The following is a 24,251-nucleotide window of genomic DNA, read 5'->3' on the forward strand; positions in this document are numbered from 1 at the left end:
AAGCAATAAGGATAATAACATTACATTAGTAAGTGGCTTGCATTAACTTCCTCTACATAATAAATGCCAGTTGCTGAAGTGAGGCAACCCCTTTAAGGTTGCATATGGGGACCTTCATACCATAATAATGGGCAGACAAGAAATTTGAGCTGTAATCGAGGTGCATTGGTCATCTGCTTCACTTTAATTGATACCCCAGTCCTGTATGTTTTCATTTAATGTTACAAGTATGTCGTGTGTATAAATCTGATTATATATGTATACATATATAGCAGGTCTTCTGTTTATGGAGGCAGGCTGCGGGCACATACTGAAACATCAGTATTCCTGGAGAACCCCTTTAAGTTGATATTTCAGTTTGTCTTAGGGTATATTTTTTGTTGGAAATGAAAGCAGTTTTTACCAAAATGGCACAGGTTTGGGCTATGGTATGTCGGCATAGCCATTGCACAGTGGATGGAGCCTTCTACTTCTGACTTTAACCATTGTTTTGTTTCAGGTGCCTGTCAAAAACTGCTGATCAGTGAAAAACACGATAATGACATTTCCCCCACGACCATTTTCTGGTGTAAAAAGTCACAAATCCTTTGGGAGATTTATCATCTCCATGCGCCAGAAAAGTGGCTTTAAAAAATTACAAACACCCAGATGGATTACACCCGAGTGCTTAAAGAGCTCAGTTCAGTCATTGCTGTGCCCCTGTTTATAATTTTTAAAGATTCTCTAGGTACTGCTACAGTGCCAAGTGATTGGCGCAAGGCAAATGTGGTGGGTGCCCATATTCAAAAAAGGATCAAGGTCCTCCATAGGTAATTATAGAGCAGTTTAACTTCTGTTGTGGGAAAAATGTTTGAAGGACTCTTAAAGGGAACCTGTCACCGGGATTTTGTGTATAGAGCTGAGGACATGGGTTGCTAGATGGCCGCTAGCACATCCGCAATATCCAGTCCCCATAGCTCTGTGTGATTATATTGTGGATTTTTTTTTCCATACATATGCAAATTAACCTGAGATGAGTCCTGTACATGAGATGAGTCAGCGACAGGACACATCTCAGGTTAATTTGCATATGTATCAAATCATTTTTTTTACACAATAAAAGCACACAGAGCTATGGGGACTGGATATTGCGGATGTGCTAGCGGCCATCTAGCAACCCATGTCCTCAGCTCTATACACAAAATCCCTGTGACAGGTTCCCTTTAAGGGACTATATACAGGAGTATGTGACTATAAATAATAATATAAGTGATAACCAACATGGGTTTACCAAGGACAGATTTGTTTTTATGAGGAGGAGTCTAGTAGCCTGGACACAGGGGCGTCTGTGGATGTAGTGTTTCTGGATTTTGCAAAGGCTTTTGATACTGTCCCTCATAGATGTTTAATAGGTAAAGTAAGGTCTATAGGCTTGGAAAGTATAGTTTGTAATGGGATTGAAAACTGGCTGAAGGACCGTGTCCAGAGAGTTGTGGTCAATAATTCCTATTCAGAATGGTCCCGGGTTATAAGTGGTGTACCCCAAGGTTCAGTGCTGGGCCCTCTATTATTTAATTTATTTATTAATGATATTGAGGAGGGGATTAATAGCACCATATCTATTTTTGCAGATGACACTAAGCTATGTAGTACTGTACAGTCTATGGAAGATGTCCATAAACTACAAGCTGACTTGAACACTCTGAGTGATTGGGCATCAACTTGGCAAATTGGGTTCATTGTGGATAAATGTAAAATTATGCATTTTGGTAGTAATAATCTCCGTGCTTCATATGTCCTAGGTGATGTAACACAGGGGGAGTCACTTATAGAGAAGGATTTGGGTGTGCTTGTGGATGGTAGATTAAATAACAGCATACAATGTCAATCAGCTGCTTCTAAGGCCACCAGGATATTGTCATGCATTAAACGAGGCATGGACTTGCGGGGCAGGGATGTAATATTACCACTTTACAAAGCGCTGGTGCGGCCTCATCTGGAATATTCAGTCCAGTTCTGGGCACCAGTACATAGAAATGATGCACTGCAGCTGGAAAAGTACAGAGGAGAGCGACTAAAGTGATAAGGGGAATGGAGGGTCTTAGTTATTAAGAAAGATTAAAAGAATTGAATTTATTTAGTCTTGAGAAGAGACGTCTAAGGGGGGACATGATTAACCTATAAAAATATATAAATGGGCCATACAAAAAATACGGTGAAAAGCTGTTCCATGTAAAATTCGCTCAAAAGACAAGGGGACACTGCCTCCGATTGGAGAGGAAAAAGTTCAGTCTCCGGAAGCGTCAAAACTTCTTTACTGTAAGAACTGTGAATCTGTGGAATAGACTTCCTCAGGACGTGGTCACAGCAGGAACAGTGGACACAACAGGAACAGTTTTAAAAAAGGGTTTAGACGAATTCTTAAAAGTAAAAAACATTAATGAAAACGTGTAGAAATCTGAGTCTCAATTCCTTTTGGGATTCACACCCCCTCCTATCCCTTGGTTGAACTTGATGGACGTATGTCTTTTTTCAACCGTATTAACTATGTAACTATGTAAAACACATAAAAAACAAAGTCACCAAGGGCAGTTTTAGTTGCTCTCTTTTTCCACCTCCAGGGCATCCTTTTTATTAATTAGTGCCCAGAACTGAACTTCATATTCTAGATGAGGTCACACCAATTCTTTTAAAGAGGTAATATTACATGTCTGTCCGTGTGTCCATTGCTCTTTTAATACATTACAATATTCTGCTGGCCTTAGAGGAAGCTGATTGACATTGCGCGGTTATTTACTCTGTGTTCTACAAGTAAAACCGAAATCCTTCTTTACAAGGGACTCTCACAGTGTTACTTCCCCTAGGACAGGGGTACTCAACTGGCGGACCGCGGTTCAAATACGGACCGCGGCCGCCAGTTGTCCGGACCCCGGCCATCCTTTAGAGCGCTCCTCCTCCTGCACACTGTACTGTGCAGGAGGAGGCGTTTACCAGCGCACTTCCTCCTTCCCAGGGGCGCAATGAGAGAGACGGCTCACTCCACATGCAGGCACCAGCGCTTTCTCCCTCAGTGCGCTCACAGGTCCCTCCTCCCCTGCAGCAGCGGCAGCAGTGGGTGGCCAGACGTCCGGTTTTAGGCCTCCCTGTTGCTGACTGAGGGGAAGAGAAGCACCCCGGCTGCCCCCAGCTTACCTTCCATTCAGAAAGTTCTTTCCTCTCCTCCCCCGTGTTTTTTTTCAGCCGATGGTGGGGGCATGGCTTCACTGGCATGGGGGCGTGGCTTTGTGGTTTGGGTCATTGTGGGAGTGGTTTGGGCCGTTGTGGGTGTGGTTTGGGCCGGTCCGGCTTTCTAGGGTGAAGCCAGTGGCCACCCTAGGCAGCACGTAAGGGAGCTTCAAGCTCCAAAGGACACTTACATGCTGCTGGAGAGGGGAGGGACATCACCACTGCCACCAATGAAATAAAGTCACATTTGGGAAGGAAGGGGGGCGTGGAGAGGGCTACAGAGAGGCGGGAACACGTCACTGACTGCAGGAAAGGACTCCAGTCAGTGTCGTGTTCCCATCTCTCCTGGGCCATCTTCTTTAAAATTAAAGGTAACCTGATTAAATAAAGTGATAAAGCCCCATCAAACTATGATAGTTTTGTTCCGCATCCAATTCCCATTATTGGGGCATTGGATGCGGACCCCTTAGTTTCAATGGAGCGGAAAAAGATGCAGACAGCACACAGTGTGCTGTCTGCATCTCTTGTGGCCCCATTGTAATTAAGGGGTCCGCATCCAATCCCCCAATAATGGGAATTGGATGCGGAACAAAACTATCATATGTCTGTTCTGTGGCTTGGGTTGCCACCCGGCCAGTAGTTCACCAGCAAGGCTGGTATTTTAGTTCCCTTGCCGGTGCCAGAATTTTCCTGTAAGGACTGTTAGGGCACTTTCACACTTGCGGCAGGACGGATCCGACAGGCTGTTCACCCTGTCAGATCCGTCCTGCCGCTATTTCGCCGGACTGCCACTCCCCATTGACTATAGCGGGAGTGGAGCTACAGCGCAGCATGGCAGTGCACGGCGTGAGGCCGCCAGATGAAAAAGTCGGACATGTAGTACTTTTAGTCTGGTGGCCTCTCACTGTGCTGCGCCGTAGCTCTGCCCTCATCCCCATTATAGTCGATGGGCACAGAGCAGCGGCACGGCGAAGTAGTGGCAAGATGGATCTGACAGGGTGAGCAGCCTGTCGGATCCGTCCTGCTGCAAGTGTGAAAGTACCCTTACTAATGAGCGCTTCCATCATGGAACGCCCATTAGTACAGCCTTTACCTCCACCGCTACTTGTGCTAGTAAAAAAATAAATAAAATTACGGTACCGCCACCTCCATTTGCTGACGCTGTGGAGAACACTCCCTGCTGACTAGAAGCTCAGGACAGGACCTACAAGACGTCATCACGTTGGAGCACCGGTCCTGAGCTTGCAGTCAGCAGCGAATGTTCACCGCAGCCAGGTGAATGCTAATTTTTTTTTTTTGCAAAAGCAGAGAAGGGGGGCACTAATGGTGGCATTACTCTTACTGGGGGCACTAATGGGGACATTATTCTTACTGGGGGCATTATTCTTACTGGCCACTAATGTGGCCATTACTAATTCTGGGACTTACCCGGGGCGCTCCACTATAACTTCAGAGCGCCCCAAGCGCATGGATCACATGATCGCATGGCATCTTTACTGTTGGCGTTCAGCTCGGACCTTCACCTGACTGCAGACCCAGGTATGTGGACCTTTAATAAAACTAGTTGAGTACCCCTGCCCTAGGACATATGTTTCAACAGTGCTTTTAATCCCATCCTCTATATCATTAAAAGATGAGTGGAATATTAGTGGACCCAGCACTGAACCTTGGGGTACAGCGCTTACAACCAGGCACCATTCAAAGTATCAATAATTCACCACAACTCTCTGTACATGGTCCATGAGCCCGTTTTCAGCCCAATTACAAACTATACTTTCTAAGCCTATAGACCAGGAGTCTCAAACACACAGTTCATGGGCCACATGCAGCCTCTTCAGGCAGTTTTCTGCAGCCTGAAATACCCTGGGGGGGGGGGGGGGGGGAGCGAGCTATTAACTAATGAGCACACAAGAAGGTGGGGGGGGCAGTGATAATGCAAAGAAGTGCAATGCTAATAATCTATGCAAGCATATACAGAAAGTATATGATAGAAAAGGACTGTCTAAAAAGTTGCAGATCCAAAAATATAACAATATTTATTAAAGCCACCAATAAACAAGAAGTTAAAATACTGTATACTGGAGTTATCCCACATAAAGTATTTATCAAATATCTACTGGTTAGGTTATACTATTAGTTTGTGGGTAGTCCAACCAATGGGACCTTCTGCAATGAAAACATAAGTTCCCCATGTACCCTCTCCAAATGGAGCAGTAATGTGTATGTCAGTTTACCTTGTCAGTGCTCTGTCAGTCCCATAGAAGTGAAAGAGCAGTGGACTGGCAAGCACAGTACTTCTTTATTCACAAAGGAGATCCACTGTCAGGATCACAGTAGATGGGTATTACATACTTTTAGTGGGATAACCCCTGTCTGATGCTTCCCGACAATCGGCTGCTAAATTGTAAAGGGACCTTAAATTCTGGAAAACCCCAAGAGTTAGTGATTACATTCCTGATAATATCCCTTTGTGGTCCTTAGTGGTTTACGGGTTAATACCTAATATCTCAGGTAGTCTATGTCTTTGGGATTAACCATATTATCCATGGTGCTTTAGTGTGGTGTTGCAGGTCCGTGTGTGGACAGGTTTGATGATGCCAGTTATGCAGTCACTTGAGTGAAACCAAGGAACATAAATATAACATAGACAACAAAACAAAATTCCTTGCCCATCTGGGTGCTAACTAAACAGTGGGTTTTCATTACCTATGCTCTCAGCATAACATGGGAGATTAGGTTATACACAGCCAACATGTCATGCAGCTTCCGGGCATCTGACCCTCATTGAGCATGTAAGCACTGTATTTCTCCCAACAGCAATGAGCGCAGCAAATACACCTGGTTTGCCTCAGGCTAGGGGAAAGTGTTGTACTGGAGTGGGGAGGGAATGGCATGTCCCACTACCAGTACCTACATCACATTCCATAAAAATACAGCCCATAAAACACTTTAAAAAAAAGTGTATCAGCGAACTATACTTTGCTGAAACAATCCAGCTTTCCTGGATTCTTTTTACCTTATCTACCTGAACATTCTGGGTGTGATATACACCCCCTCCAGTACTTTTCCAGACAGATGTTACTGTTGTTATGGGTTCTTACCTAATATCCCAAAAGGTCCAGGGTGGGTCAGTGGTTAACACCTAATATTCTTTTTGGCTTAAGATGATGAAGGGGGCTCATTTTATTATCTGCATTTGTCTAGGACAGTAAAGGGTTAAGCTTTTACAGCTTGTTTTTATTTAAGCAAAATAAGTCCAAAATTCTGTGCTGATTAAGGTGGTTATCCCACAAAAAAGTATTTATCAAATATCTACAGGTTAGATGATACTTTTGGATCCTGGGAGGTCCAACCGATGGGACCCTCTTCAATGTTGAGAACATAAGTTGCCCATGTCCCCTCTCCGAATGGGGCAGTAGTGTATATGTCAGTCAACCGTTCCTTTCACTTCTATGGGACTGGCCTTGGTAGTGGTCTGTCAGTCCCATAGAAGTGAAAAGAGATGTGGGGAACCACCATTCTCAGGATCATAGTTGATTCGTATTACCGTATTTTTCACTTTATAAGACCCCCCCCCCCCCCCAAAAGTGGTGGGAAAATGGCCGTGCGTCTTATAAAACAAAAATTAGAGGCGCTCACTGGTATGCATTAGGTGCCAGGAGCGGGGAGGAAGCGCTGCAAGCGCTTCCGGTACTCACCGTCCCTGGTTTTCTTTGCTGGAGCCGGCGCTGCACTGTCCTGACCCTGTACAGGGTCAGGACATAGTGTTCGCACTATAACCTGACGCTGCACGCTGTCAGGTGATAGTGCAGCGCGGGCCGGAGAAGACAGGGGAGCATGACTTCTGCCGGAGATGAAGAGGAGCCGCGGCACAGGAGAGGTAAGAGGAGTATTTTATTTTATTCTGATCTGAGGTCTGTTGGGGTTCTGACATGGAGGGCTGATATGACATCCTGATATGGGGGTCTGATGTGATGTCCTGATATTTATGGGGGTCCGATCTGAGGATCTGATATGAGGTCTGGGGGAAATGATTTTTTTCTTATTTTCCTCCTCTAAAATCTGGGGTGCATTTTATCATCAGGGGCGTCTTATAAAGCGAAAAATCTTTAATTTCCTAATATGTCTTGACAGCCATAATATAAAATGTGGTGTGCCTGCAGCAACTATTAGGGGAGTTCACTGCGTACTGATTTATACAATGGCTATTTAAATCAGTACTAGTGTTGTAGATCCATATGTGATCCATATGGTACTGCAGACTGTGGGACAAGTGTTTTAAACGGATACAAACTTAGTATTAAAACGGCAGCCCTGGAGGTACACGACACCAGGAAGGGAAGAATGTAGCAAAAAGACCGGCACTTCGCTGGATTTCAATCAGGAATTCAATTTATTGGTCACATATTATTTTTCCATATTGACGCGTTTCAGCACCAATGTGCTTTCTTCAGACTACATACGAACATCTCACATGCAGACTTTAAATAGGCAAATCAAATACAAAGGAACTGACTGACGTCATCAGTAAGGCTCCACCCCCTCATTGACGAAAATGACCATATAATGAAAGTTATATAATGGGGTGTAATCAAATACGTTTGGTAATCAATCCAGCTAGAAAAAAGGAAAATACATTTGTGAACTATATATATGCAGGATACCTCACAGGAAGCAAGACACATTGTATTCACGATTGAGGCCCCTGGGCTCCATCGTTTGTAAACGATGGATCCAGTAGGCCTCTCTCTTTAATAACAATTTATTTCTGTCGCCCCCTCAACGGGGTAACGAAACTCCCTCAATTATTTGATACCGTAACTGTGCGATATTGTGCTTTTTTTCATGAAAATGAAGGGGTATTGGAAGCAATAAATTGCCTTTTCTGATAGTAGATTTGTGTTTACTCAGTCTGTCCTTCATTCTCATGGAGGTTTCCCCCACATATAATAATCCGCATGGACATTTGAGAATGTAAATCATAAATCTACTATCACATGTAAAGGTACCCCTTATGGGGATCCTTTCACCTGAATGTGGATGGGAAAAACATGGGCCCTTGATAACACTAGAGCAATTCACACAGTTAAGACAGGGAAATGTACCCTGTCTTGGAGATGACAAAGTGCTTTGTCTTTTTTCTATTCTATTACTTCCCACGTCTGCCTGAACTATTTTATCCCTAATATTGTCGGCACGTTTATAACACATCATAGGTGGTCTCTGAAACTCACCTATCTGTGGATAAGATTTAGATAAGATGTGCCAATGTCGATTAACAATAGTCCTCAGGGGTTGGGTCCATGGGTGGTATTTAGCCACTAAAGGGAATCGTGTCTCTTTCTTCTTTTTGACCACCTGTGTGGTATCAATCTTATCTCGCTGTGTCTTCAATAGCTCTAGGGGGTAGCCTCTCTCTCTAAATTTATGAGTCGTATCATCTAATCTTTTTTGACACGTATCTTTGTTACTAACAATACGTTTCACTCTTTGGTATTGAGAATACGGAATAGATTGTTTAATAGATGCTGGATGACTGCTAGAGAAAGCCAATAAACTATTTCTATCCGTGTTCTTAGTAAATAAATCTGTCTCTACCCTACCATCCTTTCCCTTAATCACCCACGTGTCTAAAAAGGAGATCCTATCCATATCCTGATGTACTGTAAATTTCAGCTCGTCCCAGATGGAATTTAAATACGTAATAAATTCCGTAAGGGATCAAACGTCGCCTCGCCATACGCAAAAAATATCATCGATAAAACGACGCCAAAATATACGATGTTGTTGATACAATAGATTAGAATAAACAAACTGGCTTTCAAAATACGCCATATACGTATTTGCATATGGCGGTGCGACGTTCGATCCCATCGCGGTCCCACGGCACTGCTGATAAAAGGAATCTTGAAACAAAAAATAATTTTGCTCAAGTACTATCCTCAAAAGTTTCCGAAAAAAATCTTTCTCTTTCTCTTTATATGTACTTGTGTCTAAGAGACCCGCGACTGCTCTAATTCCCTTCTCATGTATGATTGATGTATAGAGACTGCATATGTCAAGAGTGACCAGTATGCAGCTATCATCCACCTGAAGTGAGCTGATTTCTGACAGAAAGTGGCCGGTATCGCGTATATATGAAGGTGCATGCTGAGTTAAAGGTGTTAATACCTTCTCAAGCAAGAATAGCAGAGAATGGAGTTTGTGGACTCCACAATGGGGTGACCAGGAGGATTAATAAGTGACTTATGCACTTTCAGCAAGTCTGCATGTGAGATGTTTGTATGTAGTCTGAAGAAAGCACATTGGTGCTGAAACGCGTCACTATGGAAAAATAATATGTGACCAATAAATTGAATTCCTGATTGAAATCCAGCGAAGTGCCGGTCTTTTTGCTACATTGTTTCATCGGACGCCGATCCATTGACACGTGCACCGCAATATAAAAAAAGGTAGTGCCGACCTGTTATCTATTGAATTGTACCAGGAAGGGAAGGTCACTAGTTTATCAAAAGAAGAGCTGGCAGAACTGCAAGTTGTATAGTAGTAAAACATGAACCATCATTCACCATGCATTAGGAAACAAAGGTCCGCGTTTCATTGTAACTTGGAGTCCTGACAGCTTTTCATTTGACGGCCCTAATTCACTGTCATAAATAAAAGCAATGTGTCACAGCTGTTGCGCTACTAATATTGTATAAATTAGGATGTGCAATATGTGTGTGCTTATAAAGTGACCTTTGTCACACATGATTATGTGGCACAGATTGAGTGGAATATTAAAATTTATATTTCGTAATTTCTTTCGTTTTTGTAGATACATTTTCAGACAGTCACCAAAACTTACGGCAACTTTTGTACATACGTTATGTAATTATTATTAAATATTGAAGGGATTCTGTCACCTCGTTTTAGCCTATAGTGATGCGGATATGCACGGCTAGATTGCCGCTAGCATGTCCGCAATATACCTGCGCAGTTCCTTCCCTGAGGCTGATGCCCGCTCAGGGAAGGAACACTATGCCGGCGCTCGCGCATCGCGAGATTACGGCGATCTAACTGTGAGCAAGGAGGAGATACGGAGGACGCAGGCGGTGCTGGGCTCCTTCGCAGGTTTGAAAAAGACCACACAGGTCGAAACGTCGCATTGTGCTGGTGAATAAACCTTTGGAAATTCAAGACTGGAGAGTGCTGCGGTTTTCTTTACAAGTGTATCTTCTTCACAGGAGGGCGTTGCTGGGCACCAGGAAGGTTAGTACAGCCCCTTGGGCTCCTTACCAGGCTCATTTACATATCTCTAAAATCATTTTTGAAACACAATAAAAGGACACAGCGCTATGGGACACGTATATTGCGGACATGCTAGCGGCGATCTAGCCGTGCATCTCCGCATCACTATAGGCTAAAACGAGGTGATAGAATCCCTTTAATGTAACATATTAATTCCTTATGGTACACTGGTAGCTAGAACTTTGCATGTGCAACATTTATCACAGTGTAACTTCAGACTTCGGCTGCATTTACATTGCGTTTTAGCCTTCTGCAGGTCTTTCCTTCAGAGGTATAGGTCTGAATACCCGAAATCACATATACTGTGATGGGTACATTGAATATAATGGGTTAGTGTGCAGAGGATTCATCTTTAGACTCCATTTGACCTGCTGTCCCTTCCTTTCCTGCATTTTCACCAGACAGACAAGCACAGTCTACCACACCATTCTGTTCTGTGAAAATGCTGCAAAGGAACAAAGAGCAATTATTTTATTTTACTCATTTATATAGTGCTCACACCAAAACAAACATAATAGATACACAGCACATGATCAGTCTAAATATTTTATTAATTACATATCATGTAACATTTAAAAAACAGTAGCAGCGGCGTACATATACTGTACAAAAGAAAAAACTAACAAACCACAATGGATATGTCATATACCAAAGAAAAGACCCATTGATGACTAATATGTAGTGCCCATCCCCACCATTAAAAGGGATTGAAAAGATACCTAAAATTGCATCCCCAGGATCCCCTGAGGAAGCGATATGCGAAACGCGCATCGGGGTCAGAGCCACACTGGTCGGTATTACTTGTTTTATTATGTACTCCTTGATGAATTCTGTATGTGATATATTGCACTAGGCACTTTGTTCTGATGTATTCATTGTAGGAATGTGACTTCTTCCTTCCAAATGTAATTTGGTTTACTTGTATGAAAAGGTTGCACTATGCAATTTTAGGTATCTTTTCAATCCCTTTTAATGGTGGGGATGGGCACTACATACTAGTCATCAATGGGTCTTTTCTTTGGTATATGACATATCCATTGTGGTTTGTTAGTTTTTTCTTTTGTATATGTATGCCGCTGCTACTGGTTTTTAAATGTTACCTAATATGTAATTAATAAACTATTTATTTAGACTGATCATGTGCTGTGTATCTATGATGTTTGTTTTGGTGTGAGGAATCTAATTTAGCTATACACAGCCATTACTTTGTTTAGAACTAGTGTATTTTTGGGGGGAGGTCATTTATTTAGTGCTGACAAATTTTGCAGAGCATTACAGAGATTATCATCATTCACTGTCCCCCAATGAAGCTCACAATCTAAATTCCCTATGTGTTTAGAGTGTGTGAGGAAACTGAACTACCTGGAGGCAGGGGCGTAGCTACCATAGAAGTAGGTAAAGCGGCTTCTATGAGGCCCAAACTCAGGAAGGGGCGTACACACAGACGTTGTGTGTACTATGCACTATGGCCTTGAGCTGTGCAATGTCAAGTCACAGGACATCATGCTGCACAAAGAATGAAGGCGCCCATGGGAGGAGAAGAATTTATAAAAAAAAAAATTGTGATCTGGGCTGAGGTCTGTATTAAGGGGACCCAGGGTGGTGGGGCCAGTAAAAAAAAATTCGGTGGGGCCCAGCCAGTTACGCCACTGCCTGGAGGAAACACAAGAAGAACATACAAACTCAATCCAGATGTTGTCCTTGGTTAGATTCAAGGACCCTAGGACCTGTGTGCTGCAGGGCACCAATGAGCCATGTGCTGTAAGCTCTTTCACTGCCAAAGATATATATTATATGTGATGCTTAAAGGGGTTTTCTGTTAATTATGCTGTTTTTCCTAATGCCCCGTAGCCTGCATTCTCTATTGAAAGATTCATATTTACCTACTTCTCAACGTCCCTATCCTGTGGTCTGGCCCCCATTCATCCATGTTACAGTCCGCTGGCTTGAATGAACATATTCACATGCACTGTTGCCGACAAGTTACCACAGAAGCCAGTCACTGGCTGCAGTGGCACATGTGACCATGTCCATAACCCAGGAGCAGCAGGTATTCTTTCAATATGCAATACAGGCTATGGAGCACTAGGAAAAGCAGTATAATTCCCAGAAATTCCCATTAACGCTGGCCATAAACATTAGATGGCTTTCGGCCAAACATCTCTCGACCCCTCCAAACACATTTATGAGTCCTAAACGTCAGGGGAGAGTTGGGAGGCCCCATACACACTGAAATTGGTGGGTTTAACCAACATTTATCTAATGTGTGTATGTCCACTTGGATGAAAGCAGGATGAAAAGTTTTCCTTTCTGGTTCTGTGTGTGTGTGTAGTGGAGGGGTGCAAGTGACAGAAGGAAAAAGATCACAGCCTATCAAGGTCAACTCCCCCTATACTGCCTTTTAGTGTTTTAGGCAAGGTTTTTTTTTGGTCTAGAAACTTGAAACTAGAATCTTTATGCATTTTTTATGCCAAAAGTGTAAAAATTGCCTCAGAAGCAAGGGGTTCAACTCAATATAATCCGCTAAAAATTGGTGTATAAAATTCTAATGTTCCCATAATTATCCTATACTTTTTATAGTCTTAACAGGAAGTTTATAAAATATGCAGCTATATTCTCTCCACATGTGTACTGTACATTCTATTCACTCTTTTTTCCCATTCCACACACTGTTAGAAGGTCGGGACACAGCAGGTTTAGGCCTCCTGCACACGAACGTTGTGTGCACCCGTGGCCGTTGTGCCGTTTTCCGCTTTTTTTCACGGACCCATTGACTTTCAATGGGTCCGTGGAAAAATCGGAAAATGCACCGTTTTGCAGCCGCATCCGTGATCCGTGTTTCCTGGCCGTGAAAAAAATATGACCTGTCCTATTTTTTTCACGGCCAACGGTTCACGGACCCATTCAAGTCAATGGGTCCGTGAAAGAACACGGATGCACACAAGATTGGCATCCGTGTCCGTGATCCGTGGCCGTAGGTTAGTTTTTATACAGACGGATCCGAAGATCCGTCTGTATAAAAGCTTTTTCAAAGCTGAGTTTTCACTTCGTGAAAACTCAGAACCGACAGTATATTCTAACACAGAAGCGTTCCCATGGTGATGGGGACGCTTCTAGTTAGAATACACTACAAACTGTGTACAAGACTGCCCCCTGCTGCCTGGCAGCACCCGATCTCTTACAGGGGGCCGTGATCAGCACAATAAACCCCTTCAGGTGCGGCACCTGAAGGGGTTAATTGTGCTGATCACGGCCCCCAGTAAGAGATCAGGGCTGCCAGGCAGCAGGGGGCAGGCCCTCCCCCCCCTCCCCAGTTTAAATATCATTGGTGGCCAGTGCGGCCCCCCCCCCCCTCCCTCTATTGTAATTATTCGTTGGTGGCACAGTGTGCGCCCCCCCCTCCCTTCCTCTATTGTAATAATTCGTTGGTGGCACAGTGTGCGCCCCCCCCCTCCCTCCCTCTATTGTAATAATTCGTTGGTGGCACAGTGTGCGCCCCCCATCACCCCCCCCCTCCCTCTATAGCATTAACAACATTGGTGGCCAGTGTGCGGCCTCCCATCTCCCCCCCCCCCCCCCCATCATTGGTGGCAGCGGAGTTCCGATCGGAGTCCCAGTTTAATCGCTGGGGCTCCGATCGGTAACCATGGCAACCAGGACGCTGGTTGCCATGGTTACTTAGCAATAGTACAATAGTAGAAGATTCATACTTACCGGCTGCTGCGATGTTCGTGTCCGGCCGGGAGCTCCACCTACTGGTAAGTGTCATTGCTAAATGAACTGTCACTTACCAGTAGGAGGAGCTCCCAGCCGGAAGCAGACATCGCAGCTCCCAGGTAAGTATGAATCACTACTGCTAGTAACCCGCTGCCACCAATGATGGGGGGGGGGGGGGGGGGGGCTAGATGGGAGGCCGCACACTGGCCACCAATGTTGTTAATGCTATAGAGGGAGGGGGGCCAATGGGGGGCGCACACTGTGCCACCAACGATTACAATAGAGGGAGGAAGGGGGGGGGGGCGCACACTGTGCCACCAACGAATTATTACAATAGAGGGAGGAAGGGGGCGGGGGGGCGCACACTGTGCCACCAAGGAATTATTACAATAGAGGGAGGAAGGGGGGGGGGGCTGCACTGGCCACCAATGATATTCAAACTGGGGGGGGGGGTCTGCTGCCTGGCACCTGAAGGGTTAATTGTGCTGATCACAGCCCCCTGTAAGAGATCGGATGCTGCTAGGCAGCAGGGGGCAGTCATGTACACAGTTTGTAGTATATTCTAACTAGAAGCGTCCCCATCACCATGGGAACGCCTCTGTGTTAGAATATACTGTCGGAAATGAGGTTTCACGATCTAACTCATATCCGACAGTATATTCTAACATAGAGGCGTTCCCATGGTGATGGGGACGCTTCAAGTTAAAATATACCATCGGATTGGAGAAAACTCCGATCCGATGGTATAAAAGGGACTCCAGACTTTACATTGAAAGTCAATGGGGACGGATCCGTTTGAAATGGCACCATATTGTGTCAACGTCAAACGGATCCGTCCCCATTGACTTGCATTGTAATTCAGGACGGATCCGTTTGGCTCCGCACGGCCAGGCGGACACCAAAACGACTTTTTTTTCATGTCCGTGGATCCTCCAAAAATCAAGGAAGACCCACGGACGAAAAAACGGTCACGGATCACGGAAAAACGGGACCCGTTTTTGCGGACCACAAAAAAATACGTTTGTGTGCAGGAGGCCTTACAATTATCCCTTTTTATTGATCCTGTGTTACCAGGGCTTTAAAAGGGTCACTGAGTTTTCATAAAACTTTTGATATGTCTTAGAGATAGAATCGAGACAAGCCCATAGACTTTCTATTAAGTGCGTCTTGCTTCTTCTCCTGCAGCGAGGAGACAGGGCGCGCGATATTACATGCGCTTCCCTCTCCTCATTTTAGTGATTGTGGCGGTCTCAGCACTCTGACCCAACTATGACATATCAAAAAAAAATTATAAAAACTCAGTAAACCTATAAAGCATGCTAGAGGTGCTGGACAGGGTAATAACACTTGAACATCGGTTATTCCTTAAAATTTTAATTTTTTTATAAAAATTGAAGCTGAACTTGCACAATATTCCTAAAAATTGCACAATGTGGTTAATTTTATGGTTGTTCTTTTAGTCAAGTTAATTGATTCATGTTTTAGGAATTACAGAAAAATATTAATATTTAAAAATATTGTCCCACATTTACTAATGTCAGCGCATCAGACATATGTAGTTATTGACAAATCCTCTGCACCTAGCTTGCCTAGAAGATGTGGCTTACCTGGAAATAGGGATGGCTTCGCTGGAGAGGTGGCCTAACATTCAGGGTGCCTTCACATGCTGCGGATTTTACTGCAAATCAGTTGTATCCATTTAAAGGGGTTGTCCAAGTTATATTTATTGATGACCTTTCCTCAGGATAGGTCGTCAATATCAGATCGGTGGTGGTCCGACACCCAGCACCCCCGCCCATCTGTCGATGGGACAGATCACTCCTATACAAGTGTATAGAAGCAATCCGTCCCATTAAAATGAATGGGACGGCTTGGGTGTAATTACACCTGCTCACCGCTGCAGATGCAATGGCTAGAAGGTAATCAGCAATGGCTGGCACGGCGCACGCCTTCTTTTCAAACAGCTGATCGGCGGGGGTGCTGGGTGTCGGACCCCCGCCGATCTGATATTGATGACCTATCCTGAGGATAGGTCATCAATAAATATAACTTGGACAACCCCTTTAAATGAGGCAGCAAGCTCACAGATTTCTGTAAGCTGCATTCAGGTGAGTGGAAAAGGTTTTCAAATGTGGAAATTTCTGCAACAAAATCCTTAAGGCTACTTTCACACTCGCATTTGGTGCGGATCCGTCACGGATCTGCACATACGGATCCGCACCGATAATACAACCACATGTATCCGTTCAAAACGGATCCGTTTGTATTATCTTTAACATTGGCCAAACGGATCTGTCTTGGACACTATTGAAAGTCAATGGGGGGCGGATCCTTTTGCATTGTGTCAGTGAAAACGGATCCGTCCCCATTGACTTACATTGTGTGTCAGGACGGATCCGCTTGCCTCCGCATCGTCATGCGGACACCAAAACGCTCCAAGCATTGATTTAGTGTCCGCCTCCAGAGCGGAATGGAGGCGGAACGGAGGCAAACTGATGCATTCTGAACGGATCCTTATCCATTCAGAATGCATTAGGGCAAAACTGATCCGTTTTGGACCGCTTGGGAGAGCCCTGAACGGATCTCACAAACGGAATCCAAAACGCCAGTGTGAAAATAGCCTAACATGTGAAGGCACCCTAGAGCTAAAAATCGGCAAAATCTGGTAAAACATTCTGTCTGAAAGTATGCTAATAGCAGTTGTTGAGTTAGCGTCCATTCACACGTCCGCAAAATGGGTCCGCATCCGTTCCGCAATTTTGCAGAACAGGTGCGGACCCATTCATTTTCAATGGGGCCGGAATGTGCTGTCCACATCCGCATCCAGATCCGCACTTCCGTTCCGCAGAAAAAATAGAACATTTTCTATGAGAGTGACGGCGATGTGGGGCCCGGATCCAAAAAACACAAAACGGATCCAAAAAACACATACGGACGTGTGAATGGACCCTTAGACAAATGTGTCTATCCCTGCATGCCATTTATTATCCAGCCTGAGCAACTGTGATTAATCTGATGCATGTCTAGACAGCTTGCCTGAAGCTGCCCATACAGATTAGATAGAAGTTGGCTGATGGTTGAACGGCAGTTGAACTAACATGACATGGCCGTCACATTTTGATCCATATTAGCCATTAAAGTTGTTGAGACTGGCCGTACATGTTCAATGAAACCAGGTGATGGACGACCTTACTGGGAATGTTCTTTCAAAGAAAGATTATTTCACAAATGATTTTTTTTTAAATAAAGAAATCTTTCATCCGACTGTCAGATGAAAATATTAAACATGGCCGACTTCTTTTCAGACGACAATGATCTATCATTGGTCGGTTAAAACAACCGTTCATTGTTAAATTTCACCTGACAAACATTTGTTTTGGTTGAAATCATCCAACTGTAGACTAATGTGTATGGGTACCTTAAGTTGAGACCATCTATAGGATTAGTAAATCTGCCCCAGAAATCTGTTGTCCACAACATGATGGATGTTGTCGTTTTGTATCAGTTGTAAAGCAACAGATTGGAGGCCTTTGTTATAAACTGCTGTATTAAAGTGGACCTGTCACCACTCCTGACATGTGTTTTTAGTAAATAATTGTAGTCTCTATAACATAATAATTCAAGATCATTTATTCTGATGACTCCATGTTGTGCCTCTATTATTCCTACTAGTATGAATAAAGGTACAACTGGGAGTTACCACTTGGGGTGCACAGTCTGACACTGTCTAATCAGTGGTGCCAGATGCAGATTTCTAGTGAACTTAGTAGGAGTAGTGAAAGAACGGCACAATATGGAGTCATAAGAATGGATCATCCGGAATCATTTCTCCATTGTAAATGCAAGCAGTTCATGAAACAAACATGAAGATAGCTGTCATTTTGTAATGTGTTTCTTTTACTTTTACTCCTCCTATCTTCTGTTCTGGACAGTGGTCACATGACCATGTTGCTCATTCTTATTTACAGTGATGTTATGTCCATGGGCATGTCAACAGCAAGAGCGGCAGTGATAGGGGAGTGTGTGAAAGTAGCTGGGTGGGAGGAGCTATAATCCAGCTGGGTGTTGTGAGGGGCGGTGCTGGAGGTGGGGCAGAGAAAGGAGAAGTGCATCATGGGTTTGGTTGGATGCAGCAACACCAAGTGCTACATACAGGATGTAACTAAAGCAGAATGATATGTTTCCTTGGTTGAAAACGGATCAGGAGAGTCCAAATTGAAAAAAGTAATGGGAAGATAAGCAACTACATGAGCACATCTGTTAAAAACCATAGTAATTCCAGAAAAACCCGTTAAGACGGTCATACACATTATACTATTGTCAGCTGAGCCTGCCATTTTCTGTAGTGCCTGTCGACAGTCTCCTGATCCTTTTGTCCTCCAGGGAGATAAGCTGCTGTCATAGGTGTCCGATCGCTGCATTCTCCTCCCCTGACACCCCCCCCCCCCCTCCCAATTTAAAAACATATAGACACTTAGCCAAGCCTTTATGTGTATGCTGCAGTTGGGAGAGATTGCCTGACAGCTATTGAAGGTGTATAGGCTCTGGGAGGAGCAGGGCAATGTTCCCAATTATGAATTTTGCTGAATGTAGAGAAGTTCTTGTTTTGTGTCAAACATAATAATACATTCCCTTCTGTTTAATAATGAACTATACAGTAAATGCACATTTATGAGAACACAAAGGGAGGATTTATAAAGATTAGCGGGCATGTAAAATGAAGGAGATTTCAGAATTCTGACTGGTTGTAGTTTCACTTTTCTTATGCACTAGTTTTCTGAAATCTTCCCGTATGTACATAGTGTCAGATGGTGATTTATTTAATAACTTGTTATAATGATGGTCACTTTTATGTTGTGTCACTTTGTTCTAGACATTACTTCTGAATTTATTTGCACAGTCACTTATTCCTGTTACTTTTTGTTTTTGAACTGCAGGGTGAATTTTAGAGAGCAGATCTGTTCACTCGCACATACGCTTATTAATGTCGATAGTGCAGTCTACTTGTAGCCAGTCCTGTTCATTTTATTTCTTCTATTTTCTGACCATGTAAATAAAGAAATGAATATTTTATGAACTGACTTTGTGTCTATTTGTTTTTAAAATAATAATACCCGCATACAAATTGTACCTCCAATGATAGCATCTCCTGCCAGAAGTTCTCATGTTGCCCGAACTATATGAAAACATGGACTTATAACAAGCCGGCCACAGGTAGAAGTATCCGCTGGGTGGCTACCATTGGTCATGCAATTGTGTTTCCTCCATGTCAGTTCTGCAGGGACAGTTAAAGGGGCATTCCATTATTTTGTTATCGATAGTTTATCCTCAGCATAGGCTATCAATATCTAATCCGTGGGAATCCCGACAACCCACCCCTCATGAATCAGATATTTTAGTGTAGTTCCAACACAGCTCTATCTGTTGTGTAGTGGATGGAGCGGTTACTGCAGGGCTGCTCCCACTGGAGTCAGTAGAAGCAACCAGCTCCACCCACTACACAATGGACAGAGTCCTATATTTCCTGCGCCAACTTCTAGCACCGGAGCTACATTAAAACAGCTGATCAGCAGGAGTATGGGACCTCCGCCAATCAGATATCGATGAGGATAAGCTGTTTATAACACATAATCCTGAAATAAACCTTTAAAGCAGTCCTCTAGTATGAGGATTGTACTGTACATAGCAGTGTAAGTCCTAGACCTTGGGTAATAGCAAGTATGAACACTGGTTAAAAAACCTCTAAAGTTTCCATAACAATAATTCTGCATCCGAATAACCAATGAAGTCACTGGGGGTATTTTATTATGAGGGGAATATCTGAAGTCCGTTTTCTTGTGTGTTGTCGTACTTTGCACCAGATTTATCAAATGTTGCATATCATTTGTGATGCATCTTTAAACCTAATACTTTTGTCTAGAAGTTTTTTTTTTCTTAGTTTTTTTTTTTTACAGCATCACCCTACTGCCGTGAGTTTATAACCTTTTATACAAAGTCAACTGATAACTCTGAAGTGAAATTAACATAGCTAACCACATCCACCTTCCTACCAACAGTTTGAGCTAATAAGTCCACAAAAGCCCTATGTTGTGAATTTCCAAAGGCAGAGTGCAGGGCTTGATAAATTCCACCCACACGTGTACAATTTTATCACAGCAGCAACATTAATTGTAACTAAACCGAAGGGTACTGCCACACATTTCATGTTTTTTGTGTGCAGATTTTGAAGTACAGTAACTATTATTGCACAGAGCACCCTATTAAAGTATAACCTTAAGGCCTCATGCACACGACCGTGCCGTTTTTTGCTGTTCGCAAACCGCGGATCCGCAAAAAACGTAAGCCGTCCGTGTTGCCTTCCGCAATTTGCGGAACGGGCACCGGCAATATAAATGCCTATTCTTGTCCGCAAAGCGCGGATAAGAATAGGACATGTTATATTTTTTTAGCGGGGCCGCGGAACGGAGTGCTGTCCGTATCTTTTGCGGCCCCATTGAAGTTAATGGGTGCGCATCCGAGCCGCCGAAACGGCGGCTCGGATGCAGACCCAAACAACGGTCGTGTGCATGAGGCCTTAATCAATAGCTAAAATTACAATGCAGATGGCAAACACAATGAATCAAGAGCCATTCCAATGTATAAGATCTGACAAATAGTTGCATAGAACAGGCAAGCCTGCAAGTTTCTCTTCATAAAGGCTTATTCACACAGCCGTTCACACGGCCATTGTGTGGCCGTTCCGTGCATTGGGGACCGAAATTTGCGGCCTCCAATGCACGGGCAACGTCCGTGCAGCGGCCGGGACGGATCAAGACCCATTCAACTTGAATGGGTCCGTGATCCGACCGTACCGCAAAAAAATAGAACAAGTTCTATTTTTTTGCAGTGCGGAGGCACGAACAGAAACACCACGGAAGCACTCCATAGTGCTTCCGTGGGGTTCTGATCCGTGATTCCGTTCCGCATCTCCGTGATTGCGGACCCATTAAAGTGAATGGGTCCGCATGCGTGATGCCCGGCCGGTGGCCATGTATTGCGGACCCACCATATGCGGGCCGCAATACAGCCACGGACCTACAATGGCCGGCAGTGTGAACAAGCCCTAAGGTGAAGTATCCAGGTTTTAATGCCAACTTAATTTTCAGCTATTCAAACCATCTATATCTTGGCATTCCAGAAGAGGTATTCAGTTCATCACAGGTATCATCATAGGTATCTTATCCCATCCCACCAGATTTCATAGTGTTCTTGTTCAGGGCAGCTTCTGTAGGTTCAAAAGGTAGAGTGTAGTTTATGGGCTAATCTAACCCTGTTCTCTCCCTATATGACTCTACATAACTGTGGAGTAACTACCTTGACAAGGGTGCTCCTGCTAGACTGAGGCTGACACCTGTTATGTCACTGGATGACCCTATATAAAAATATACAGTCCCGATACATTACTCCCCCCCCCCCGCCCTAACAAGAATCAGGTTCCTCAGAGTACACATTGCTATAGCACAATCACTGTAAAGGCGGGCAATCCTGGTGTTGGATAACCCTGCCATATGCACCCAAGATAGTCTGGTCTAGAAGATCTGCTGGCAGAGCCAAGTTTAAAAAGGCTCCCACCCCACCCCATTTGATACTGCTTCCTACTGAAAAGATAAGTCAACATACCTGTCAATCATCCAGGAGTCTGCATCCTTATGAAAAACATTTCTGCTTTTCCCACTCTCGAAGCACATCAAAATACATCATTTTATATGGTACTAGGGGCGCTGCAGAACAGCGCATGCGTTGCCATTGCACAAAGTGCATGCTGTAGAGTGGGAAGAGGGGGATTGCTCCTCCCTAGTCAGCATGCATGCACCCCTGTTATACTTAGAAGCCGGCTCCACATGCTTTGAGAGCACACAGAATGGAATGGCCTTTGATTGAAAGTGTTTGCCATCTGCATTGGATTTCTGGGGTTTTCATCTATTATTGACTTGTAGGTTTCAATTTTTGAAGCCAATACCAGGAGTGGATTCAAGGGGCAGAAGGAGTATCTATCCTTAATAGGGTTTCCAGTTTATAATGATTTTTAAGCAAGTGCAGGCTGCCTGCTGAAACAGGAGATGCATACATACCTGCTCCATGTCGCTCCTGTCCTCCACTGTCTCCATCTTCCAGTCCTTGCACTGTTTACATCCCCTGGTGCAGGGGCATGGTCACATGCATGGCTCCAGCCGATGACTGGCTTCAGTGAAGTCCTGTTTGTGGCCCATGCGCCACCGGATGTAAAGTGAGTGGACCGGAAGATGGAGGACTGGAGCGCCATGAAGCAGGCAAGTATGAATCTTCTGTTCCAGCAGGCAGGCTGCAAGCACTTGCTTAAAAATCATTATATGCAGAATATATTTATACCTTTCTCTTCTTTTATGATCCTTAAAAAAAACTGCATGAAACGCCTGAACGTGTGGCAGCACCTTAAAAGCTGAATTAAAAGAATGATCCAGTAAAGATGATTTCACTCGGTTTAATCTTACCTCTTTAGTAACAATACGTTTGATCCCCTCAAATCTTTGCAAACCATGAACTCTAGACAGTTTTATCAAACTTCAAAGTTCACTGTCCTTGTAGAATATCTTGTTGCACTACATTTAAACCTGATAAAACTAAAGGTCGTATTGTTTTTCCTTCGAGTGGAGACAGTCTCATTCTGATAAAGATATCTAATTATCAGAAGGTTCAATGTGCAACAGGTATGTTGGATATAATTGGTTAGCTAAAAATGACATAACTCTTTTTATTAGGCATGTCTTATCTTAATGTGCTAATCCTATAATCTCTGTTTTGATAAACTGACATGTCTAACAGATAAAGCCACAAGTGATTATGCCATCCTATACTGTGTAGCCTTTTGTCGGCCGAACCTGCCATTTTCAGTGCAATTGGGAAACTTTCTAATGTGTGCAGGGAGCTCCCAACTGTCATCCAACAGATGATGTTCGGGGGAGAGAAGGATTTGGCGCATTTAATTTCAAAGCCCAATGCTTTTATTTCTGCAACAGAGAGGCCACCACCAGAGGTGTTTGGCAGCAGCTTTCTCCTCACTCCCCTCAAAACCCATACATACTCAGCCAAACGGGTCGTATATGTATAAAGCTTCATTGACACGTCAGTGTTTTGGTCAGTGATTGTGAGCCAAAACCAGGACTGGAACTACACAGACATAAGGTATAAGGGAAAGATCTGCACCTGAGCTGCTTCCGGTTTTGGCTCAAAATCACTGATGGAAATCACTGACCAAAACACTGACGTGTGAATGAGGCATAAGGGAGAGTTAAGAGAGACAGCTGTTGTCCAAAGGAGCCTTCATCCAACAGTTATTGATGGTATATGGGCACTTCTTTGGTCCCTACACACATTTTGTCTTGCATTGTCTTACCACTTAAAAATAAAATACCAGTATAACTGCATGTGTTTTCTTTTGTTGCATTTTTGTGGTGTTTTTAGGCCATTTTTGCAAGCAATGTGTTTGCCCACTAGCGTATTTCTTAATGGCGTTCTGACCCAAAGAGCAGATGTTAAAATGCCTGAAAAAAAGGAAGAAAAGGCCACCTTATTAAAAAAAATTCCAAGACCAAAAAAGTTGGCATTTAGGCCTCTTTCACACAGTAACGCCTCATGCACACGACAGTTGTTTTTTGCGTCTGCAAATTGTGCGTCCGCCCAAAAAAACGGATGCGGCATCCGGTTTTTTTGGAGGATCTGTTTTTTTCCACAGATCCCTTGTAATAAATGCCTATCCTTGTCCGCAAATGTGAAAAAAGTAGGACATGCACTGTCGTGTGCATGAGGCCTAAGTGGTCAGTGTTTGATCAGTGACTTCCATCAGTGATTGTAAACCAAAACTAGGTGCAGGTAAGAAACACAGAAGGGGTGAAAATCTTCCCATTGTACCTTAGCTCTGTGTAGGTTCCACTCCTGGTTTTGGCTAATAATCACTGATGGAAATTACTGATCAAACACTGACCTAACATTGACTGTGTGAAAGTGGCTTTAGAAAGGTTTTC

At 43.8% G+C, this 24,251-nt stretch overlaps 1 long non-coding RNA gene across 1 annotated transcript; it reads left to right on the forward strand.

Annotated features, from left to right (window-relative positions):
* Positions 1 to 784: 784 nt before the first annotated feature.
* On the forward strand, positions 785 to 19,277 carry LOC120989884. The gene is made up of 3 exons (XR_005776336.1): positions 785 to 798; positions 10,034 to 10,036; positions 18,416 to 19,277. It is a non-coding gene; the product is annotated as an uncharacterized LOC120989884 (long non-coding RNA).
* Positions 19,278 to 24,251: the final 4,974 nt, after the last annotated feature.

Source organism: Bufo bufo, chromosome 2 (assembly GCF_905171765.1).
Source record: "Bufo bufo chromosome 2, aBufBuf1.1, whole genome shotgun sequence".
Taxonomy (NCBI): Eukaryota; Metazoa; Chordata; class Amphibia; order Anura; family Bufonidae; genus Bufo; species Bufo bufo.